At 40.5% G+C, this 25,289-nt stretch overlaps 2 long non-coding RNA genes and 1 other non-coding gene across 3 annotated transcripts in view; all 3 read right to left on the minus strand.

The window, feature by feature from the left end:
* LOC102899873 overlaps window positions 1-25,289 on the minus strand; it is a 69,811-nt gene that overhangs the window by 21,197 nt on the left and 23,325 nt on the right. The window lies entirely within an intron of this gene.
* Window positions 9,195-24,832, minus strand: LOC123386091. The gene is made up of 2 exons (XR_006599611.1): window positions 23,810-24,832; window positions 9,195-15,276 (listed from the first exon to the last, which is right to left on the minus strand). It is a non-coding gene; the product is annotated as an uncharacterized LOC123386091 (long non-coding RNA).
* On the minus strand, window positions 14,279-14,388 carry LOC111561082. Its single transcript, XR_002743445.2, has one exon. It is a non-coding gene; the product is annotated as a U6 spliceosomal RNA (small nuclear RNA).

The raw sequence follows: 25,289 nt of genomic DNA on the forward strand, positions 1-25,289 counted from the left end.
CTGACTCTTGATTTTGGCTCAGGTCATGATCTCATGGTTTGTGAGGTCACCCCCTGTGTCTTCTTGGGATTCTCTCTTCCTTTCTGCCTCTCCCCCACTCTCTTGCTCTCTCTCTCAAAATAAACTTAAAAAATTAGATTATCATGCTTGGGGCCTAAAAACTACATAATGTGACAAAACATTTATTGAACACCAAGATTGTACTATAAGTGTTCATACATCTCAGTTTGCCTGGAACAATTCTGGTTTATGTTGTCCAGGTGTAATTATTAATAGCACCCTCCTTGTATTCTCAAGTGTCCTGGTTTTGAGGATAAATGATTATATGGCTATCCTAACTATAACAAAAAAGAATGCAAGTGAAGATTTTCTGTATGTTTCCTGAGATATAAAAATTCATCCTGGGGTGCCTGGATGGCTCAGTTGGTTAAGCATCTGACTCTTAATCTCAGCTCAGGTCTTGATCTCAGGGCTGTGAATTCAAGCCCCATGTTGGGCTCCATGCTGGGCGTGAAGCCTACTTAAATAAAAAACACCTCATCCTAAAGAACATGGTTCACATATCAATTAGGCTGCCACTTAATACAGCATCTTTTCTTTTTTTCAATGTTTATTCATTTTTGAGAGACAGAGGGTGTGAGCAGGTGAGGGGCAGAGGGAGACAATCTGAAGTAAGCTCTAGGCTCTGAGCTGTCAGCGTAGCCCCACGCGGGGCTCAAACCCATGAACTGTGAGATCATGACCTAAGCCAAAGTCAGATGCTTAACCAACTGAACCACCCAGGCACCCATATACTTCATCTTAAAGGTGAAGAAAGTTACCCAAGTCACTCAATTGCAGCCATATCATCTTCAGCAAGTCCTACAGGCAAGAAGCACACACATTCTAGTTCTAGAATAGGAAGTCATGCCTTTTTTAGGGGAGAGGAGATGCATAGAGAAGGATTGATGGGAATACTACTTTTCTGGGCATCTCTCCAAGGGTTTCTGCCTCATGGCCTGAAATGTGTCCCCTACCCCCCCCCTCCAAGTTCTGAAAGCAATTTTCCTTAAAGTTCCAAGTTTCTTTGTTGTTGTTTTTAACTTAATCTTCTCACAAACTGAATAGCACTGAAAATTATGTCCAGTTTTTTGGATCTTTTAGCCGCTGCATACAGACATTACCAAATCTGTGGTAGAATTGCATTGCATTTCCTCCAGCCCTGGGCAGACATGAGTGTTTCTAATTCATTAGTGGTGGGACGGAAGAGACAGTGAAATTACTTCAAAGGGTACATTAGTGGCAGGGAATAAATAATGAAAACTTGTTAAACCACTTCACAAATATCTGCTGGCTGGAGTAATGGTTCTCACTTTTATGGTCCTTGAGACACATTTTTTTTTTAATGTTTATTTTGAGAGCGCCTGCAAGTGGGGGAGGGGCAGAGAGAGAGAGAGAATCCCAAGTAAACTCTGCACTGTTAGTGCAGAGCCTGACGCAGGGTTCCATCCCATGAACCGTGAGATCATGACCTGAGCCAAAATCAAGAGTCAACGCTTAACTGAGCCACCCAGGCACCCCTGAGACACCTTTCTTAGTACTGGAACTGGTGGCTCTCCTGGAAGGAGTGGACACTTCAGGGACAGGCACACGATATCCCACTAGCATTCCTGTTTGAGTAGAATGCCTATAGCCACGACCAAATTCTCTCACAAGTTTTCTCACATAGTTTGACAGCAAAGTTCTTGCCTATCAGAAACCATTTTTCTTGGACACTGGCTCACTGGTATTCTCCACCTTTCTTCCTGCTGTTTGAATTCTGCTTTTCACCATCTGCCACACTGCTCAGCTTAATATTCTAATGGCCGTTGCCATAAAAGTACGTGTCCCCAACTGTGGCAAAAATTAATTTTTCACATTGACCACAATTTACTGACACATCTGTTCTCAGTACACTATTGTGCTGCAGTGGTTGTGAAGTCAGAATCAGAAACAGCTCTCCGGAAACATCAGTTTGAATAGAATGTGAAACCGCAGAATACTCCCAAGTTTGCTGCTAGCATCTTTCACACAAAGTACCTGGAAATCACATCTGACTTACTCATCCAGAAAGTATTGCTCTCAAACAACTCCTACTCTTTGTATAATGAAAAGCATATTGGCATTACTGGGGGAGGGTTGGGGGAGGGGTACGCAGAGGACTGGGTGGAATCCGATAATATTCTATTGAGAGGGATGATGGCTATATTATTTATTTAACTCCAAAGATATATAATATTCTTGTATATATGATTTGCATGTTTTTTAAAACCACATGGGGCATGGGCATCTGTTCTTGAAAGGAAACCCCAGTTTCACCCAGACTCTCTCTGAGAAAGGTGGACAGGCAAACCTTGGTGGTAACTGATGCCCCAGGCATGTACCAGTAGTGTGAGGCTGTGCCCAGAGTCAATGTTTTTCCTTTATGCTAATAACTGAAGATTTCAATTGCTTTAGGAAACAGATGGTTGTCATTAAGAACACAAAAGGATAAAAGGTCTGCCCAGTGATCCACTCGGTCTAGTATCCAGTCAGACAATGGAACCAAGAGATGCTTTGTGAAAGAGCATAATTGGTACATAAACTTAGTATGCCAAACCCAGCACTAGACAAATGGAGAAGCAATTGTAGAGCATGCTATTACATGAGGCATTGTGAGGCATTAGCACAAAGAGAATCACAGAATAGTTTTAGCCCCATAAGCACAGACGGAGACAATAGGGATGATACGTTCCACGGTGTAGGTGGAGAAAAATGAGGAAAACCTAAGAAGAATGAGGATTGAGGCAGTGCAATGCAGTGGTAAAGAGCACAGGTTCTGGAACCCCACGTACTGTATTTAAATACTGTCTCCACCACTTACTAGATACATCACAATGGGTGAGTTACTTAAACCACTTGGTGCCTCCATATCTTCAGCTATAAATACTATGAAACAGTAATTCCTAACTCTAGGGTTTTGAGAATTAAAGCATTTAGTGTTTGACATCATAAGCACTCAACGAATGTGAGCTAATCATGGGATCTGGAATGCATTGTTTTAGGTTTGGGCCTACAAGGATGTTACAGTCTAGTAGAGAAAAGAGAAAAGTGAACGAGCCATTTCCATCCAGTGTCATGTTACTGAAGCAGGAGACACAGAATCCTCTGAGAATATCCAATGAACACCTAATAGTTAAATGGCTACCATGTTTTGAGCACTAACAATGTGCAATCTGGTCTCCTAAGGGCTTTAATCACATTATCTCATTGAGTTTTTACAACAACTGAGAGCAAGGGGTAAAATTCAGCTCTGTCCAGTGCAGAGCTATGTTCCTTCCCCTTTGGGATGCAGGTCTTCATTAGTGCTTCAAGGAAGTTTTCACCTCAGAAAAAGTCCTGTCTCAAGAGAAAGTGCAAGAGGGAGACTGTCCTCACCTCCAGCCACTTTGCCTCCAGCCATATTTGCCTAATCACGTCCATCCATTTGAAAGCAGGTGACTTTGGGGTGGGCAAGGGAAATTTCAAGCCCCAGGCATGGGTGTGAGAGTGAAATCGGAGAGGTGAGAGGCAGGCAAGTACCCTGAGGAGGAACTGATTGAAGCAGGTCTAGTATAACTGTTCTACCGCTAAGGAGCTGTGTTCCCAACATTGCAGAGAACGTGCCCACCCTGGAACAGCTTTCTATGCATTCTTCCCAGCAACACCAGCAGCATAATTGCAAACACAGCTTGCTTCATGGCTCTCCACAGACACACCAGTCCTTCATGCCAGGTTTTGGGAGAACATACAAGCTATTCACTACAGTCTCAAGCTCACTGGGAACTCTGAACACCTCATACTTAGAAAGAAAACATTGCTTTTCCAAAGCTCCTTTGCTCTAGATTACGTGAGAGACGTTAGCCTGTATATGCTGATGTCAAACTCTTCTCTGATAAGGGAATAGATAAGAGAGGCATTTCTTGGAATGAGTATCTAAAAAGAATCTGAGGAGAATCTAAGCCTTGGAGAAAGGGAATTGAGAAGACTTTGACCTAAGGCAAGGGAAGACAAAACTGCCCTAAATTCATTGCAAAATATATCAGCACCTATACTGTTTTCAATCATTCAACTGGACTTACTAACCACTTACTCTGTGCCTTGTGCTGGTGATTCAGTAGTGAAGTAGTCAATGCAGTTTCCACTCGCACGCAACTCACAACCTCATAGAAGAGACAATCATTAAGTAATTAACACTTGTGATAAGTGATAGGAAAAAAAGCATAACCTAGTAGGTAGGAGTTGAGTAGAGCTCACCAGAGGAAACAATTTGAAGGATGAGCAGGATTTACACAGGTAGAGATTGGGAGAAGGGTGCCAGGAAGAGAATACAAGAGTGTCAAGAAGAAGGCCGCTTTGTGTGCAGAAGAGAGGGAGGGGCCAGAAGTGGGAGTACTTGCCTGCACGTTGGTGTTGGGGGGCAGAGGCTATGAAATGGAGCAAAACAGGGTAGAAGACCTATGATTGGCTCTGTTTTTCCTGTGTTGTCTACTAAATGAAACATGCTATCTTCCCATTGATACATTCTCCAATAAACTCAGTTTCAAGTCTTTAGAATCCCTTGGCCATCCAGGATAATCATGCATAGAGATCTGGGTTCCCTGAAGTCCTATTAGGCATATTTTCCCAGCATTGTGGAAAAGGAAGTGTCCTTTGTATAATCTTAATACCTTTCAAAGCACCTGCCTATGCAGCAGTCTATAAGCCATTTGTGAAAGAATATTGTCAGCACTGTGCTGATTGGGAATGGGGCACCGTCCCTGGATTTATTCCAGAGGGTAAATTAGAGAAACCCTTGAATGAATAATTTGGTCAGTTCACTCCCTGAGTAACTTCAATTTCCCTATCTTGCTTCTTGTCATAATTTTCTTTCTAACCCAGAAAAGCAGAATGTTTACAAAGTACACAAGGTATACTGCTTGGCCTACACCTGCTGTAGTAAACATCTACATTTCCCAGCCCTCTTTAAGGCCTTGCACAGAGCAATTCCCAAGGTAGCATCTCCTAAGATGTGTTCTGTGATGCACCTGGAGTAAAGTGGTCCATCAGTCAATAGGTTGAGGACAGTACATGTGATATCCACTCACAGAAAGGTACCACTCACAGAAAGGTTAGTGCATTAGGGCACTAACAAGGCCTATAGTAAAGAAACCCAGTATTTCCCATATGTATTTAATTGCAGGAACTCTTTGTTTGAATAAGTATGTTTCTATGGCAATACTAGCTGAGGGTATTGCTTATTTTTTATTTAACACTTGTTCAGTGGGTGGTATGTGTCAAGTAGGTGACTGTGTCACAGAAAGAAGGAATAATAGGGGGAGGGTTTAGTGCATTCAATGTACAGTTTCAAAATATTCAATTCTATAGAGGATAAGAAAAGAAATGGGTGGATGAACTCATAAGATACATCAAGTATAGATCAGTAATTAGTAAATAGAGCATGTATGGATTAAACATCAATGAAAAGGGCTACAAGATCCAAGGGTACATGAGGTAATAACATACCTGCGGGGCACCTGGGCACTAAATATTCAATGATACATTATATATCAATATTCATGAGTCCTTAATTCGACCACCCACTAGTGTTACCTACTAGTGTTCCACGTGCCGTCCATGGCTGTTCAACAGACTATATTACAAGCTACGATTCTGACTAATTGCACCTCTCTAACAGAGCAAGTATCATTGACCCAGGATCCACTTGTTTGAACCTCAACTCTAGTCTTCATGTCTGCAGCAGGAAAAGCTGATGCAGCTGAGATAGAATACATATAACATAGTATGCCCCAGGATAGTCCTATCGATGCCACTTGTTCCCTATCCTAAGTGTTTAACTTGACCATTCTCCCCCCCCCCCCTTGCTTCTCACAGTGCTGTACACTGATTTAATAAAAAGTGTGATCCATGCGTTTCAATTGGGTATGTGAGCCTTTATATTTCATGAACCCTAGGATAGCCTGCCTACTGGTGTACTTGGAGCCTACTCAATTTTCCACATGACAGAGTGACACACAAAGATTTTTAAAATATCTAATATACATTGTCAATAACATTGATAAACGTAGGTTACATTGATCAGGAAAACCCCCCACAAATTATCAATAGTAAGAATGAGAGATGAAATTACTACACATTATAAAGACACTAAAAGAAGACTAAGGAAATATTAACAACTTTATGCTGATAAATTCAACAACTGATGAAAGGGACAAATTCCTTGGAAGGCATAAACTACCAATACTCACTCAAGAAGAAATAAATAATCTAAATAGCCTTATCTGTTAAATTGAACCTTCTCACAATAGTACAACCACTTTGGGAAACAGTGGGGCAATTCCCTAAAGGATGAAACAGACTGACTTATATGACCCAGAAATTCTATTCCTAGGTATATACTCAAGAGCAATGAAAACATATGTTGACACAAACACTTGTAACAAATATTCACAGCAGCGTTATTCATAATAGCTAAAAAGTGGAAACAAATCAAATGCCCATTAACTGACGAATGGTTAAACAAAATGTGGTATATCCTCACAGTAGAATATTATTTAGCCATAAAAATGAATGGAATACTGATACATGCCATAACATAGACGAACCTTGAAAACATTATGCCAAGTGAAAGAAGCCATTCACAAATGACCACATTGAATATGATTCCATTTATATTAAAGTGCAGAATAGGCAAATTCATACAGGTTGCCAGGACCTGGGGAGAGTGGGGGAAATGGGGACTGACTCCTGATAGGAACAGAGTTTCCCTTTAGGATAATGAAAATGTTATGGGATTTGGTTGTGGTGATAGATGCATAATTCTGCAAATATAGTAAAATCCACTGAATTGTACACTCTAAAAGGGTGAACTTTATGCTCTGTGAATTGTATCTCAATAAAGCTATTATTAAATCAATCTTTGTAATTTACCATATTAAAGACAAAAAAGAATCATATGAATAGATGCAGAAAAATATGTGACAAAATCCAACATCAATTCTCGGTTTAAAAAAAAAACAACAACAACACCTTAGCCAACTAGGAATAGAAGGAAACTTCCTCAACTGGTTATAGGGCATCTACAGCTAACATTATACTAAATGGTAAAAAAAACTGCATTCTTTCTAAAATTAGAAACAAGGCAAAGATTTCTATTCTCACCATTTCTATTCAACACTGTACTGGTTCCAGCCAGTGCAATAAGGTAAGAAAAAGAAATAAAAGATGATTAGATTGGAAAGGAAGTAATAAAACTGTCTATTCATAAATGACATAACTGTCTATGCAGAAAATCTTATGGAGTCTACAAAAATCGGTATTAAAAATAATAAGTGAGCTTTAGCAAGTTTTCTGGATATAAGTTCAATATATAAAAATAGTGTATTTTTATATACTAACAAACAATTGGAAATTGAAATTAAAAACAATACTGTTTACCCTACTACCAAATATATCAAATGCATAGCAATAAATTGACCAAAATATGTATGTCCTATACTCTGAAAACTATAAAATATAGTTGAGATAAATTAATACCTCAATAAATAAAGAAATATTCTATACTCATGGACCAGAAGACTTAATACTGTGAAGAAGACAGTTCTCCCTAAATTTATTCAACGCGATCCTAGTCAAAACTCTAACAGTTTTTTTCATGTAAAAATTGACAAGCTAATTCTAAAATTTATTTGGAGGGGCTCATGGGTGGCTCAGTTGGTTGGGTGTCCAACTCTTGATTTCAGCTCAGGTCACGATCCCAGAGTCCTGGGATTGAGCCCTGTGTTGGACTCTGTGCTGAGCATGGAGCTTGCTTGAGATTCTCTCTCACTCCCTCTGCTCCTCCCCCATTCTCTCTCTTTCTCCAAAAAAAAAATTTTTTTTTTAGTAAAATTCATTTGGAAATGAAAAAGACATAAAATAGCTAGACAAATTTGGAAAGTTAAGTAATCAAGATAGCATGGTATTGGCATGAAAACAGATCACTGGAGAACAGAGTGTGGAAACAGACCAACATATATATGGTAAATTGATTTCCAGTGAACATGTAAAAGTGATTTAGTAGAGAAAGGATCCTTGGATTAGAATACCAAAAGCACAATCCATAAAACAAAAAATTGATAAATTGTACTTCTTTACAATTAATAACTTCTTTTCTTTGAGACACTATTAAGAGAATAATAAGACTAGTTACGGACTTAAAGAAAATATTTGTAAACCATATGTAGGACTTGTATATAGAATATATCAAAAAGTTTCAAAACTCAACAATAAGAAAAGCAAACACCCTAATTAAAAATAGGCAAATGATTTGAACAGACAATTCATCAAAAAGATACATGGGTGGCAAAAACACATTTACAATGTCATTAGGGAAACTCAAATTATAATCACAAAGAGGTATCATTACACATCTATTAGAATATCTAAAACTAAAAAGACTAACCATACCAACTCTTGTCAATGATGTGGAGCAACTGGAACTCTCATGCTACTGGTGGAAATACAAAATAGTACAACTACTTGGAAAATAATTTGGTCGTTTCTTAAAAATTTAAACATACCCACCTTAGGGCCCACCCATTCACTTCCAAGGAGAAAGTATATGTTTATGCAAAGACATGTACACAGATGTTCACGGAAGTTTTATTTCTAGAAGTTTATTTCTAATACTTCAAAACTGGAAACAACCCAAATGTTCATCAGTAAGTGAATGGATAAACAAATTGTGGTGCATCTACTGAGTAATTGATACCCTCAACAATGGAATACTAGTAATCGATACACTCAACAACATGGATGAATCTCAAAATAATGCTGAATGAAAGAAGCCAAAAAAAAAAAAAAAAAAAAAGAGCATACCATATGATTCCATCTGTATGAAATTCTAGAAAATGCAAGCTAATCTGCAGAGGCAAAGAGTAGACAGCAATTGCCTGAGGACAGGAAAAGGGATTACAAAAGGATATAAGGTAACTTTTGGGAGGGTATGGATATGATCATTTACTTCATTGTGGGGATAGTTTCACAGGTGTGTACATGTTAAAACTTATGACATTTTATAGTTTAAATACATACAGTGTATATTGTGTGTTAATTATCTCAACAAAACTATTAAAAAGATCAGAGAACAGGGTTTTCCAAAGTAAATGAAGTACCTATTTAAAAAATAATATTCAATATTTATTGAACGTTTTTATATACCAAATTCTATTCTAGTTAAGAGTTATTACTTCCTTTCATCTTCCCAGTAACCTTATAAAGGAAGTACTATTATTCCCATTAAGTAACTCACTCAAATCCCACAAGCCAGTGAGATGTTAAGCCAGAATTCAAACCTCTGACCATTTGACTTTACTACCCATAATCATAACCACTATATAACCTGGATCCAGAAGGCCCTCAAGGAATTTGGAGTCCAGTGTAGAGACAGATACCACCTTCCAGCCTACAAGAGAGTAAATGAAAGGGAGAAAAGGGGGAAATTTGGTGAAGATTAAACTAATCTCTTGCTAGGTCCCAAACTAGACCATTGACCTAGTGGCATAGGCAATGCTCTGGATAACAGAGTCCTGGTGCTTCTGTCAAGTCACTGGACAAGGAAGGAGTTGGGGAAGGATAGGAAGCCTCTGTCTAGACTAAAGGAGATTGACCATGCACATTCAGTTCAGGCAGTCCCACCAGTCAGGGCTCCTCCAGTTTCTGCCCATGTTAAGACAATCATCAGAAGCAACTGAGCAGACATTGCCTTGACCCATTTCAGGAGTTCCAAAAGAGGTTTTTAATTAGAAGATCTAAGATTCAGAACCGGGATGAGCCCTTTCACTGCTCGGTATTTCCACTTCCTCATCTCTAAGATGGGGAAGTTGAATTAGGTGTTGCTGTGGTTCCTTCTATATTTCACAGGCTTTGTCCTGGCCTGTTTTTATGGTTTTCCCAAAGAGTATGAAGGCTCTGATGGGGATCTATGAAGTGTCTAGAAGGGTGACTTTACTTCTCTCAACAGCTCTGCTGACTACAGGGAACTATACTGAGATTATAAAACAACACCATTAAATAACTAGAAAGGAAAATCATTAACGGTAGATGCCTTTATATCAATAGTTACTTTTGTGATTATCAAAGTAATAGACATTAATTATAGACATTTCAGAAAATACAGACTGTGAGGAAAGAGTTAACACAACATTTCTGGTTGCTTGCTCCTTACATGTCTTCAAGAGACCCATGATTAACCCTTGGCAGCCCTTAGAGTGTTCTTTATATTGGTGGTTGATGACTTACATACACCAGGACCAATGGATCATACCATACGTGCTTCTCAGAGGCACTTTGCACAAACATCAAGATCAATGATGTGCACCTAGTTTCATTGTTAGGGTTGGGTTTTGGTTACCATAGTTGGTTGCATACATAGTAGGATATACTTATGTGACCAGCCCCCTATAAAAGCCTTGGACTCTGAGACTCAAACAGGCTTCTCTGGGTAAAGACATTCTATATATGTCCCTGAAGTTAATGGCGAAAGAAAGAGTACTCCTGTGTGGCCTCCACACTCCTGTGTGGAAAGACACTGAAGTCTGTGTTGAATGTCTGGACCCCATGAGTGCATATCTTTTTCCCACTGCTTTTGCTCTATACGTTTTGCTATAATAAATCTTAGTGAGTATATAACCTGCTATTGAGTCCTGTGGGTCCTTCTGGTGAATCACTGAATAACACAGAGATAAATATATAAATACACACATATATATAAATTAACCCAAATCCGTATACTTGGAGATAACCACTTGGCTAGCTTTAAAAACAAGGTTTTGACCAACCAAATCATCTTACAACACTTGATCTTAGCCAAAAGGCCAAAAAGTGATCCAAATCATCTTACAGAAGGCCTTCTAAATTGTGAGAAGGCAAACAAAACTGCTAATTAAATTGGTAAATTGTACCATGGAGTGAAGATTAAATTTTATGGAAGCCCTGTGTTAGGACTTACATAGTTTTACTGTTTTAAATGATTACCAAGATTTACTGAACTTTACTTTTGTGACATAATAATGGTTTCATATATGACTTAATCATTAATTCAGAATCCAACTTTTAATCTTGACTGGGTTCCTATGGGAACAGTTAGGACACTTTACAAGAAATGGCTTTATAATACTGCCCAAGAACAGGTTGTGAAAAGCAGAGACTGCCTGTCTCCCTAAGAGTCTAGGGAGACAACGGGTGGGGGAGTGAACAAGACCAGCTACCCTTCCATGTACCCCTCATTCTATAAATCACCCTTTTTTTGGCAGCTTCCCTCTGTGACCTTAGTAATAAAAATAATTAATAATAACTACTAACATTAATGAGTACTTATTCTGAGCCAATCACTATTCTAAGCACATGTTTTCTCTGAATCTTCACAACATCATATTCAGTAAATGCTACTATTTTCCCCTTTATAAAAATGAAGATACCAAGGCTAAGTATAATTAAGTAGCTAGTTCATGAAACTAGTAAATTAGATATTACTGGGACTTGAACCTGAACTCAGGTCAGATGCCATACTTCATGTCCCCTTATGTTTATACAAATGAGATGTCACTGATATAAATGGGTTTTAGAGTTAGGTTTTGTATTAGGGTTTTCAGGGAAACAAAACCAACAAGATACACACACACACACACACACACACTCACACTCACACACACATTCACAGATTTATTTTAAGGAATTGGCTCACACGATTGTGGGGGCAGACAAGTCTGGAATTTGCAGAGCAGGCTGGCAAGCTAGAAATTCAGGGAAGAGTTGACGTTGTAGTCTTGTATTCAAAATCTGAAGGCTGGAAACACCCAGGTTTCTATTTTGCAGTCTTGAAGCAGAATTTCTTTTTCTTCAGGAAACCTCAGTTTTTGCTCTTAAGGTAACTACCCACATTATGGAAGGTAAAAAAGTCTACTGATTTAAATGTTAATCACACATAAAATGTAACTATCATAGTTCTGATTTTTCTCTTTTGAAGAGGAAAGGGAGGGTGGATCCCCAGATGTGATTTACTCAAGACTAACCCCAAGATGAGCCTGTTACCCAGTGAAAAACCAGTCCCATGAGTTGGCAAGCCTCTTAGCCACAGCCATGCAAGTGTGGCATTGGCCAGAAGAGGGCACTGCCTTCTACTTGTGTAACATTTGTGCAACCATCTGCAAGGGAACTAGGAGGATAGAAAAAATGTTGACACTACTTTCAATTATTGTATTTTACAGTCCCTGATTCATTTTAGCACAACCTTTGGTAGAATAAATGCCTGTGAACTTTTAGTTGTACCGTAAGACCAAAGGACCTCATTGACAATATTCACACTTTCTGTTCAATAACGCAGGAAGACATGGGATGATGGTGTCCTTCTGCTTTCCTGGTGCATTATAATTGGTCTGGTCAGGCAGCATCAAACCAGTTTTTCCCAGAGTAGGCCAACTCAAGCTGATGCAGGGGGAAAGAAAAAGCTGAGGCATTGGCAACTAAGAGAAAGAACTGGGAGGACCCCTGGGGCTCCAGGCAGTTGAGGAAACTTCTAGCAAGATTCACAGGATAGGTCTGGGAAGTTACTTACTGTGTTTGGGTTTGAGACAATAACACTGCAGGCCCCTTTGGCAATACTACTCAGTCTAGCTGAGCAGTTAAGCTAATCTCTGGATTCTTAATTGGGAATGGAAATCCACATAAATACAGTTATTCTTTAGTTCTCATTGATAATTAAAAACCCCCCTTCCCTGCTTCCATTTTAATGAGAGCTTCCATTTGTGCAGCTTGAGATTTTGCAGAGGCCTTTTTCATCCCACAGAAAGTAATAGAGCAGGTACCAATTATTTCCAATTTACAGTTGAGGAAACACAGAGGTTAAGTGCCTTGCTCTGACTCCCCTGTAATCCAAGCCTGGAAGGAGACCAGAAACCTGGGGCCTGATCTTAGCTTTGTGCTTTGTCCCCTACCAAAAATACATTCCTGGGGCGCCTGGGTGGCTCAGTCTGGTTGAGTGTCTGACCAACTCTTGATTTCAGCTCAGGTCAGGATCCCAGGATCAGGCTCCACAATCAGCGTGGAGCCTACTTAAGATTCTCTCTCACGCATGTACTCTCGCTCTCACTCTCCCCTATTCTCTCTCTCTCTCTAAGTTAAAAAAATAAAAAATACACCCCTAACTCTCATTTACTGCTATTCCAGGGTCCATTAAAGATGCATATATGCAAACACTGTGAGCTGATAATTCCACTTGTAGGAATGTGTGCAATAAAACCCCATCAACATAGAATGGATAAATAAACTGTGGCATATTTCTTTTTTTAATGCTTACTTATTTTGAGAGAGAGGGCACATGAGCACATGCAAGCCAGGGAGGGGCAGAGAGAGAGGGAGAGAGAATCCCAAGCAGGTTCTGCACTGTAAGCAAAGAGCCCAAAGCGGGGCTTGATCCCACAAGCCCCTGACCTGAGCTGAATTCCAGAGTCAGAGGCTTAAGCAACTGAGCCACCCAGGCACCCCATCTGTGGCATATGTCTATCATGGAATACAATATAGCAATGAGAATAAGTGAAGAAGATCTACACAAAATGTGAATAAATTTCACAAGTATACATAAGTTCAAAAACAGGCAAAAATATAAAGTGTTGAAAGTTAGGTTACTGGTTATACCTCAAAGGACTAGTAACTGGGGGAGGAGTGGGTATAGAGGTCTTCTGGGGTGACTCTAACATTCTACTTTTTGATCTACATAGTGGTTACCAGGGTAACATAGGTGTGTTCACTTTGCACAAATTCACCAAGCCATACATTTACAGTGCATGCACTTTTCTGTATCTGTTACACTTCAAGAAAACAATTTTAAAGCCCTGATTTGTCTAAATGAATCACCTTTCCGTGAGCAAACATCTGGACTGCCCACATGAAGCTTATCCTCAATTACACCAGATTTGTTTGTTGCTCTGTTCTAACAGTGACCACATCACCATTCCCCAGAGTTTCCAAAGCATTGAGAGAGCAGGTCAACAAGGGTCTTTGCATTTGTGCATGCAAGAATACATTTCAGGAGGGCTGCCACCTAGGAAGTTCAGCACCTGCCTCCAATACTATGAGCATGTGTTCTTTCTTGCATGTCCATAAAGTAAGGAAGAAAGAACTAAGCAGGATAAGCCAAACACAGAAAACATCTCATCCAAATGCAAAAGCTTTCTTGCCTATGTCCTATTTTAAAAGTTCTTATTTTTGTATGGAAGGTTTCACAGGTTTGCCTGTCACCCTTGAACAGGGGCCACGCTAATCTTGTCTGTGTCGCTCCAGTGTTTTCAGTAGATGTGCTGCCAAAGCGGGCACACCTGTCTCATTTTTAACAGCCAATGACACTAGCACCATTTTTCAGGAAAAATAAGAAACCTAACCCCTGCATCCCAGAGTGCAGACAGCACCTCTAAACAAGAGGGCATAGGGCAGCGATCAAAACTGTTCCAAACTGTGGCAGGCCCTAGTGAAGTGAGAGATGGAACCCAGGGTACTGTCTGCTTCTCATTAGCTCTTATTGCTTCTTGCAGGAACAAGGTGTTTGAAAAATCTTTTTTTATTAATTTTTTTAAAAATTTAGAATTTATTTTTGAGAGAGAGAGACAGAGTGAAAGCAGGGGAGGGGCAGAGAGAGAGAAACACACAGAATTAGAAGCAGGTTCCAGGCTCTGAGCTGTCAGCACAGAGCCCAACGTGGTGCCGAACTCAAGAACCATGAGATCATGACCTGAGCCGAAGTCGTACACCCAACTAACTGAGCCACCCAGGTGCCCTGGTGTTTGAAAACCTTAAAAGACGAAAGTACAACAACATATTAGATCAAGGGTTGGCAATCTCTGTCCATGGGCCAAGGACATTTGGTTCAGGGTTACACACACACACACACACACACACACACACACACACACACACACCCCATACTTTCTCAGCTGCTTTGGAGAGCTCCTACCACCACTGCAGCTCTTGTATCTTCTACATCAGTGATTCACTGCTGCTTCAGTCCCATAGTCTATCTCAGGGGAGAAAGACTGAGAACCACTTAGACAGATAACCACTTCCATACTCTCTCCAATTGGATTATGTGTGAAGGAGCTGGCCCTCCTTCTTTCCTCCCAGTGGCCAGAGGGACACCAGCTGTACTTTTTGCACCTTTCCATCGTATGGTGGGGTTGTCGGAATTCTGGTGGCTGGTCCATGGGCATGCTGTGAACACAACCACAGAATAACAGGGTGAGAGAAGAAGCCAGGACTGAGCCAGGGTGGTGTTCTTCCAGGGTCTAAATGAATCCTGGAGGTAGCAGAGATCCTCTAGGTATGCATACCTGGAGCCCAACACCAGGAATTTTCTGGCAGTGGCAACACTCAAAGCCAGGTAGATGACACAAAGACATATACACAAAGAAGCTCATTGCAGCATTGTCATTATAGAGAAAAATGAAAGGCAACTGAAGCCACCAGCAACAAGCTGTGTTCATTATATGATATCGTCATATACCATGGATTATCATGCAGCCATGAAAAAGAATGAGGCTGCTGTATATTAACTAACACAGAAGGTGGTCTACACCTTGAAGTTAAATGATAAAAGGCAGGATGGGGAAAACTATATAGAATGTAATTCCATTTATGTATTATAAAATCCTAAGGCATGCACACAGTCTCACACCCACTAGAAAAAGATCTAGAAAGATACACACCAAATTATTATCAGGTTACCTCTGGGGACGGGAATGGAAATAGGGAAGTGAGGGAGAACTTTCCAATATTGAAATTTTCATTTATATATTATTTGTTTATGATGGACCAATAATAGTTCTTTTGTAATTTGAAAAAGCAACTTAAAAAAAACAAGACTATGGGAATGGGTTATGGAGGAGGCACATTTGATGTGGGTGATCAGCACAGCTAGCAGCTTCTGTGACTCAGGCCCAAGGGCTGGGAAGTAGACTCTCTGAGAGCAGGGAGAGAGACTCCAAGCTCCTGATTATGCAGGACAGTTCCTTTTTTCCCCCCTTCCTGTTCTCCCTCCTTGGGGTCATGTGCTCTTGGCTCTCTTTGGATCACTTCTAACTCTATGCAGCCAGAGGAGAAGGGCCCCTCCCTCAGAAGACCCAGGGAGGATGACTTGGGCCTACTTGGCCCTAAGCCTTATGAAGAAACCTCCTCTTTACCTTGGTGCCCATTGCCTTGGGGCTCTTTCCCTGGACCTTTGTATCAGAGCACAGGATCTCCAGAGGCTGAGGGAAAAGGTGCCACAGCATTTGGCAACTTTTAGTGTAGCCTTCTGGGGCTCTCCACCCAGATTCCACCTTAGAATTGCCTGGGGAGCTTTGAAAAAATATAAACCTCAAATATAGACATATATGTTGAAATAGAGAATAAATGTTTTGTTGTGTCAGCAAATGACCAACGTTGGGTAAAATAGAAATTTTCATCCATTCCAGAAGGCGTGTAATTGGTTAAGAACATTTTGATAAGTCGTTGGACAATATTAAGAGTCCAAAATAGTTTCATATTATTTTGTCCAGTAATAAAACTTCTGGAAATTTCTCCTGGTGAAAAGCAAAATGCCTCGAATAAGGAAAATTTATGTGAAGAGTTCTCTCATTATGTTTCCTTTTGTAATAGCTAAAAATCAGAAGCAAACTAAATGCTCAACAAATGTCAGGTGAATGGTTAAATAGGTGTACTCCATGGAACATTTGTGACAATTAAAATTGTAATGAAAGTTTGCAAAAGTCAGTTAAAATGTAGTAATGATGAGGGGTGCCTGGGTGGCTCAGTCGGTTAAACATCTGACTCTTGATTTCAGCTCAGGTCATGATCTCATGGTTCGTGAGATCAAGCCACACGATCTCATAATTCTCTCTCCCTCTCTCTCTGCCCCTCTCCTGCTTGTGTGCTCTCCCTCTCAAAATAAATTAATAAACTAAAAAAAAAAAAAAAAGAGGTTCACCGCTAAAAAGATTCTGGCTCTTTAGGAGAAGGTGCTGCAGCCAATTTGCTGTTGGGCCAAAGGAAACAAACGCAAATTGAATAGGAGAGAGAAGCTCAGGAAAGGCAGACAGCAAAAAAGGTTGATCACCAGAATATAACGATCCTTTTGTGGCCCAACATTCTGAGGACCTCAGAAGAAGGGTAACATAGTGATGTGGCATGATTGGTGGGGCACCAAAGAGCCCCCTGCTTATAAATGTCCTCATCTGGTGCTGTGTTGCCTGTAATTCCACTATTAGGCTAACTCCACTTGGGTTATTAAGTATTGCCCATTCATTGTTGCCCTCTTCTAAAACATAGACTCCTGAGAGGAATAACACTTTGACTTGACAACAATTTAGTGGAATTAGTTCATGATTTACTCAGCCAATTTGAGTACCTACTCTGTGCTTGGTACTACAGTAGGAATTGGGATACTATGGAGGGATGACCTCATTAAGGTGACTAAGACTTAGTTCAAGTCAGAAGTACCTACTGAACACCTCCTGTCACCTGACAAGGAGCTGGTGCTGGGACAGGAGGAAGACAGAAAAATGCCCAACACTGTCACCTCCCTCAAGGAGCTCACAGCTTTGTTGGGGGGGGGGGGGGATCCAAGCACACAAAAGACAGAACAAGCAACTGCTTATTAAACTACTAATATAATCAAGGGCCGACATGAAGAGTGGAGCTCAGAGCCTTTGTGTCAAAGAGTCTTTTCAGAAGCTTTCATGATTGAACCACACTAACCCTTTTCATTAGGGAGCCTGGAAAAGAAGCTATTATAACCCAACTGTTTTCTAAATATTAACATGGGTGTGACTTCCTGGTTCCGAGACCTCACCTTAGTTTCTACCCCACATGCTATAGCTCTGGCTAGACTGAACACTACTGAAAGAAAGCTATTCATTAAGCATTAAGCATTAAGCAGGGTGCTTGGGACTCACCCACCTTCTCTTCCTGTGCCCCAAACTGGCCATTTGCCACATTTGGTGGTGGGCTGAGTGGTTTCACATGTACTAAACACCCACAAGATACATGGTTTCTCTCTATCATAGTCATGCTCACAAGGTACCCTCATGAGAAAAGCCTCACTAGCTTCTGGCTCCAGCTGTCATGGGAAGAAAGGATTATGACAGTCACCCAAGTTGGGAAAGGAAGCAAGATTTAGAAACAGAAGAACAGGTGTGGCTCAGAATCCAGGCATCAAGCAGGACCAGATGGGACAATATTACCAAATTTTAAGAAGGAGACTTTTCATGAAATTATGTGCCTTTTTATGAAACTATCTTTAGTGAATTGTGTGATCCTCGAAGCACATTCTAGGCCAGAGGTCCTTTGGGGCTGGATCAAAAGCCCAGAAGGAATGAGGAATGTAGACTAGTGCAAGAACAAATCAACATCTAGCCCAGAGGAAGGGCAGAGTCACTGGCACCACGGCTCAGAAAAGACTGGAAGCTCAGAACTGGAAGCTCAGAACTGGAAATCAAATCTGGCATTGCCAAGAAAGAGTAGACAAAACAAAATCTAAGGCCAGGTACTGTGGTGGCACAGGCCTCGAGGGGGAGAGCACAGAGTAGGGTCCAAGTTGAAGATGGGTGTTCAGATCCAGGGGAGCCAACTGATGTCTACAGACTAAGCAAAATACTGGAAAAGTGGTTGCCTCTGGTTTGGGGGATGGTGGTGTTGCTGACTGGGAAGAATCATGAGGGGACTTCCTGAGAAGATATAGAGATGAATGTCCTATATCTTGAAAAAAGTGTGGGTTACACAGGTATATCCATTTGTCGAAAGTCACTGAATTGTAGACTTGGGATTTGTGTACTTTAATGTATGTTAAGTTTTACCCCTCAAAATTGTAAACTAATTAAACTCTCATTAGGCTTACTTTAAGTGGTGCTAGGGATTAGCAATTCTGAAACTATGATTTGTGTATTCTTGACCTTGAGGTTAATGGGAGCCAGATTTCTAAGTGCTGGGGAAAGAAATTACAAATATGGAAAAAGCATTTGTTGTATTAGAATTGGAGTTATTAGAATAAATATATATTATGTCACATATATCTCCAACATATTTCTAATCTATATCTATGCCTCTATATGTATCTATTTCCATTTGTATATGTAATATTACCTAATTCTGTCTGGTAAGAGGCCTAGAAACAGTGACACACCAGTATGAATGAGCACTTTTAGCACCCAGATCTTGGTTTCTAAATACCATTACCCACTACAGGAACTAGCGATTCTAGAGAAATGGCTTATTCTGGGGCTATGGGCAGGAAAAGTAGAGGATGAGCCTGGAACATCTTATTTTGCAAGAAGGTAAGGAAATGCTCAAAGAATCATGAGAATATGTTCAAAAAGACTCAAGAGCCAGCGGTAAGAGATTCCCACTCCCCAATCTGGAACAATTTTAACATCAAAATAAATAATATTTATAATGGATTGTACTCCACTGATAGCCTAAGAATCATGTTGATATAGATAGATAGATATAAATGTTAAGGGAAACCTCTTTATTACAGTAGAATGCAAAATGAGAGTTGTAGAAAATCATCAGAGGATGCCAAAATGGAGGGGTAAAAGTTTGATTTAAAAAAGGATAATTACAGGGGTGCCTGACTGGCTCAGTCGGTAGACCATGTGACCCTTGATCTCAGGGTCATGAGTTCAAGTCCCACATTGGTCATTGAGCCTACTTAAAAAAAAAAAAAAAAGGGATATGCAATTTTGCTACTAGGTATTTACCCAAAGAATTCAAAAATACTGGGGCGCCTGGGTGGCTCAGTCAGTTAAGTGTCCAACTCTTGGTTTCAGCTCAGGTTATGATTTCATGGTTTCATGGGTTTGAGGCCTACATTGGGCTCTGTGCTGGTGGTACAAAGCCTGCTTGGGATTCTCTCTTTCCCTCTCTCTCTGCCCCTCCCCCACTCACTCTGTCTCTGTCTCTGTCTCTCTCAAAAATAAATAAATAAAATTTAAAAGTTAAAAAAGAAGAGAATACAAAAACACTAATTCAAAGGGATACATGCACCCTGATGTTTAGAGCAGCATTATGTACTGCAACTGAATTATGGAAAGAGCCCAAAAGTGCATTGACTAATGAGTGAATAAAGAAGATGAGTTACACACACACACACACACACACACACACACACACACACACACAATGGAATATTACAAACTGTAATAATCAAGAAATATTACTCAGCATAAAAAAGAATGAAATCTTGCCATTTGCAATAACATAGATGGAGCTAGAGTATATTATGCTAAGGAAAATAAGTCACTCAGAGAAAGACAAATAGCATATGATTTCACTCATATGTGAAATTTAAGAAACAGAACAAATAATCATAGGGGAAAAAAGAGACAGAGATAAATCAAGAAACAGAGAACAAACTGATTGTAACCAGAGTGGAGGTGAGTGAGGAAATGGGGATTAAGGAGTGACCTTGCCATGATGAGCACTGGGTGATGTATGGAAGTGTTGAATCACTATATTGCATACCTGAAACTAGTATAACATTGTATGTTAACTAACTGGAATTTAAATAAAAACTTTAAATAAATAAGATAATTACAGAGATGTAAAGTATGCAGCAAATGACTTGATGAAAGAGAAAAATAATAACTTCATAGCATCAGATACCACTCTACCAAGTCATCAGGGCTAAGATCACTATATTGTTACAAATAACCAATATCCCATATCACATGCCCCCGATTAGGATGCTTGGAGAAGAGCACACTATCAACTCTGTGGTATTCCTGCCAAAAATGCATAACCTGAATCTAATCATGAGAAGACATGAGGCAAACCCAAACTGAAAGACATTCTACAAAATAACTGGCCTGTACTTTTTTTTTAAATGTTAAGGTCAAGAACACAATGAAAGGCTAAAGAAATGTCCCAGAATAAAGGAAAATAAATAGACCTGACAACTAAATGCTATGTATAATCTTGGATTTGATCCTCAGGGGAGGGAAAAAAAAGTAAGGACATTTTGGGGCAATTAATGAAAGACATAGTAGTATTGTATTAATGCTTAATTGCCTGATTGTGTAACTGCACTGTAGTTATTAAGAGAATGCCTTTTTGGAAAATTCATACTGGAGCCAATAGGAGCACATCTCCATCTTCAACGGGAGAGGAGAGTGGGAGAGAAAGAGAGAGAATGATAAAGCAAATAAGGCAAAAATGTAAACAAACAAATCATAAGTTGTAGAAGTTCCTTGAACTGTTCGTGTAATTTTTCAGTGAAACTGAAATTATATCAAAATAAAAGGATCTCCCCCAAAACGAAACAAAGCAAACAAACGTATGGGTGTGGTCAGCAGCCCGGAGGCTTATGCTTCCTGCTAGGACCAGAGCCAGCCCAAAGCGTGACCATTTCAGTGCCTGCAGGAGGGAAGGGTGGGGGGAGGGGGGGTACCTGCAGGGTAGGCTTAAGTTGGCAGGCAGTAGTATTATGTAAATTCTGTCAGCGACTAGACCACAAGCTGGGTGCAGTTCCTGGCAGGGCCATCCTGTCCTTACAGCAGAGAGGCCTTTACAGCTGTTTTGTGTCAGATGATTCATAGATAACATGCAACGGAGAAGAATCATTGGTAAATGTGTGAACTGTGCTCGGATTTCAATTTTTCATAAAACAGATTCTTGTTTAAGTCTTCTGCTTTTGTTATAGCCATCAGGAAATAGAAATGCGTTTGCATTTTTGCAAGGAGGCCTGAACTTTTAAAATCTGGTGAAAGAGTTTAAGGTTCAAAGATTTCAAGGTATAATCAGTTAAGATTTTCCCTTTTAGTAAGAGTAGTAATTAAGGCATAAACTTTCCCTAAGCAATTTCTTTCCAAAAAGAAGCATACATTTAAAAATAATTCATTAATATCTCTTCTATGGCCATTATTCAAAGCTTGGCCTTCTGCCATGGCTCTAGAACACAGTGATTTTTTCTCTGTCATTTCTTTTTTTGGCCAAAGATTCTAAGAATCTCTGAACTGTTAATTATATAATTTCCTCTGGTTTGTCCCCCAGAAGCTTAACAGTCAGATTTTTTCCCCCAGCAAATTGAATGCCCCACAAATCAAAGACCAATTCTCTGAAAGTAAGACAGGCTTCTTCACACGACCTTTAGGTGGCTATCAACTGCCTTTTCTCTAAGAGGTAGCCACTCTGCCTGCTCCCTTCAAAATCAATCCCATTATGTAAGTTCTTCCTAACCTCTAACTTACACCTCCTGGCTGTGCCTGGGAAGGGCCAAGAGTGACTGCAACACTGGGGAGTGGAACCAGAATTCATCTTCCCTTTCCCTCTGCCTACCTATGGGGAGCATTTCTAACAACCATCCAGACTCACTCCCAGGCAGCCCTTACTGAGGCCGGGGGTGGGGGCCAGGGGGCAGCACGTAGCCTAGCCAACGCTAGAGAAGGCACTGTCTCCCTAGGAGGGCCTGGAAAACACAACTCATTAGAGCTAGGCTGAGTCATCAGGGTGTGGAGGCTGTTGGACCACATTCTTGCAACATAACAAGCAGAGTCCAGGCAGAGAACATCTCGACTGTGGATTCTGTAATACTTTTCAAGGCCAGTTCACACAAAGGCATTCAGCAGCACTGTGAACGTGAAATAAAAGGCATACAGAACCACAGCTCCAAACTGAGGCCGATTGGAACTACACAAGGTTAGGTTAGCCTGTAGCTGACCAGGACAACAGAGGAAGAGGTCTCTTCTGGGACCTGAAGGCCCTGGCAGATGGAAGGCATGAACCCAAGTGAGTGTCTTGCCAGCCTTTGGTCTCCAGGCTTAACTACTCTTGGTCTTGAACTCCTAGCTGGATACAATTTACTGAAGCAGAAGGTAGCCCTTCTTACCCCTGAGAACCCAGGGAGAGAGGAAAAGTGCTTTGAAACTGAGATCTGTTTGTGGTGCCTGGGTGGCTCAGTCGGTTAAGTGTCCGACTTCAGCTCAGGTCATGATCTCGCGGTCCGTGAGGTCGAGCCCCACATCGGGCTCTGTGCTGACAGCTCAGAGCCTGGAGCCTGTTTCAGATTCTGTGTCTCCCTCTCTCTGACCCTCCCCCGTTCATGCTCTGTCTCTCTCTGTCTCAAAAATAAAAAATAAACGTTAAAAAAAAATTAAAAAAAAAAAAAAGAAACTGAGATCTGTTTCCAGGGTATAATTGCTTCAGTCTCTGAAACTGGAAGACCAGGATCCATTTTCTTAGAGGCCAACAGCAGCCTGAGAGGCAAGTGTAGTGGAGCAAGAAGAGTCAGGCAGACAAGTTGAGCCAGGCCTAACTTATTTTCTTTGAGGCTCAAACCCACTCCTTTCAGGCAGTGGTCTGGAGGCAGACACCTGGCTCTGAGACCGAACTAAATGTTCATCCTTATGAAGAAATGCTTCTAATAGACCAAAAGGTGGGATCCTGCAAGAAGCAAAAAATGCCAAGACTAATGCACTGGTGTGATGGCCACACCTTACCTCCCCAACCAGACATCTTAAACCTGACATTTAATAAGCCATGAGACACTTGTTTTCACTCTCACCATCAAAGTATAGGAAGACAGATGCTCTCTGCCTTTTTGCCTTTGGGTATTTTTCTCCTGCTTCCTGAGCTGTGCTGGGGAGAGACAGAGAAGAAAAGGAAGGAGAAACCCAGGAAGATGAGAGAAATTCTCCCCATCCTTTAACAGATTTCTGTTCTGCTCCTGTGGTTGAGGGGCCAGGGCCTGGGCTGGCTTATCTGCTGTACTCACATTCTGGTCATTTTCTCTCTAAAATAAGGATGGCCAGCACCTCCACTTGTGTTAAATGTTTCTGTCCGGGGCCTGTATACAATCTTGCAAATGTGTCACTGGTGGCAAGGAGGGCCGGGTGTGGTTGCAGACAGACAGACGCAAGTCCATCTTTGCCTCTGGAAAAACAAGTTAAGAGGCACACTTTCTAAAGGCAGTCAGATCCCTTCCCAGTCCAGTATATTTGACTTTGTTATGGGATACAGAAGAGATGAGAACTAGCATTTGGGTGGGGGCGGCTACGTGTGCTGGACACTTTAGCTATGTTCTCCCTTACTCCCCCAACCACTCTGAGGCAGGTGGTATTGTCCCCATTTTACAGATGAAAAAACTGGTGCTCTGTATTTGATAGGGTACTAGCTACCAGACCTTAGGTAACTGGCAGAATTAGGATTTGAAGCCAATTTGTATGTACAAAAGCTGATGTGCTTTCTACGGGTCTGTGCATACTGTTCTTTGTCATCCCTGGTCACCCAGTGCTTCTTACATCTTTCCTGATTTGTCAAAGATTGCCAAGAGTGACTGAGAGGTCATGATTTGACTTTCATCTCTTAATTTTATTTGATTAGAATTTTATTTTTTTATACAGTTGACCTTTGAACAACATGAATTTGAACTATGTGGGTCCACTTACACACAGATTTTTTTTTCAATAAATACAGTACAGTACTGTAAATATATTTTCTCTCCCTTATGATTTTAATAACATTCTCCTTTCTCTAGCATACTTTATGTTAAGGATACAGTACCTAATATATATAACATACTAAATATGTGCTGGTTGACTGTTGATATTATTGGTAAGGCTTCTGGTCAATAGTAGGATATTAGTAGTTAAGTTTTAAGGAGTCAAAGTTATAGGTGGATTTTCGACTGCACAGGAGGTCAGTGCCTCTAACCACTGTGTTGTTCAAGGGTCAACTGTATACTTGGATTTCATTTTAAAAAAACATTTTAAACTATTTTTTAAAACTATAATTAAAAACATACACAGGACACCTGGATGGCTCAGTTGGTAGAGCATGCAATTCTTGATCTCAGAGTTGTGAGTTCAAGCCACATGTTGGGCAGAACCTACTTTAAAAAAAAAAAAATGTTAGCTAGCTACCAAATTAAAACACATAGCACAATAGAAACACTAGCACATAAATTTCTGCTGACAGATTTTTGAGCAAATCTTGGTCCCTCCCTCCTTTCCTCTCTCTCTCTCTTTCTGTCTTTTGGCTAACAGGGACTTGAAGTATAATTTGTCTACAGTTAAAATGCACAATTCTTAAGTGTACAGCTCATGAATTTTCACATATATGCACTCCATACAACTACTACCTATATCAAGGTTTACACAACGTTTAGCATTTCAGAAAGTTCCCTTGTTCCCCTTTCAAAGTCATTAGCCCTTGCTACCCTCCCACCACTAATCTGACTCTATCACCATAGACTA

The sequence above is a fragment of the Felis catus genome, chromosome B3 (assembly GCF_018350175.1).
Source record: "Felis catus isolate Fca126 chromosome B3, F.catus_Fca126_mat1.0, whole genome shotgun sequence".
NCBI classification, from domain to species: Eukaryota; Metazoa; Chordata; class Mammalia; order Carnivora; family Felidae; genus Felis; species Felis catus.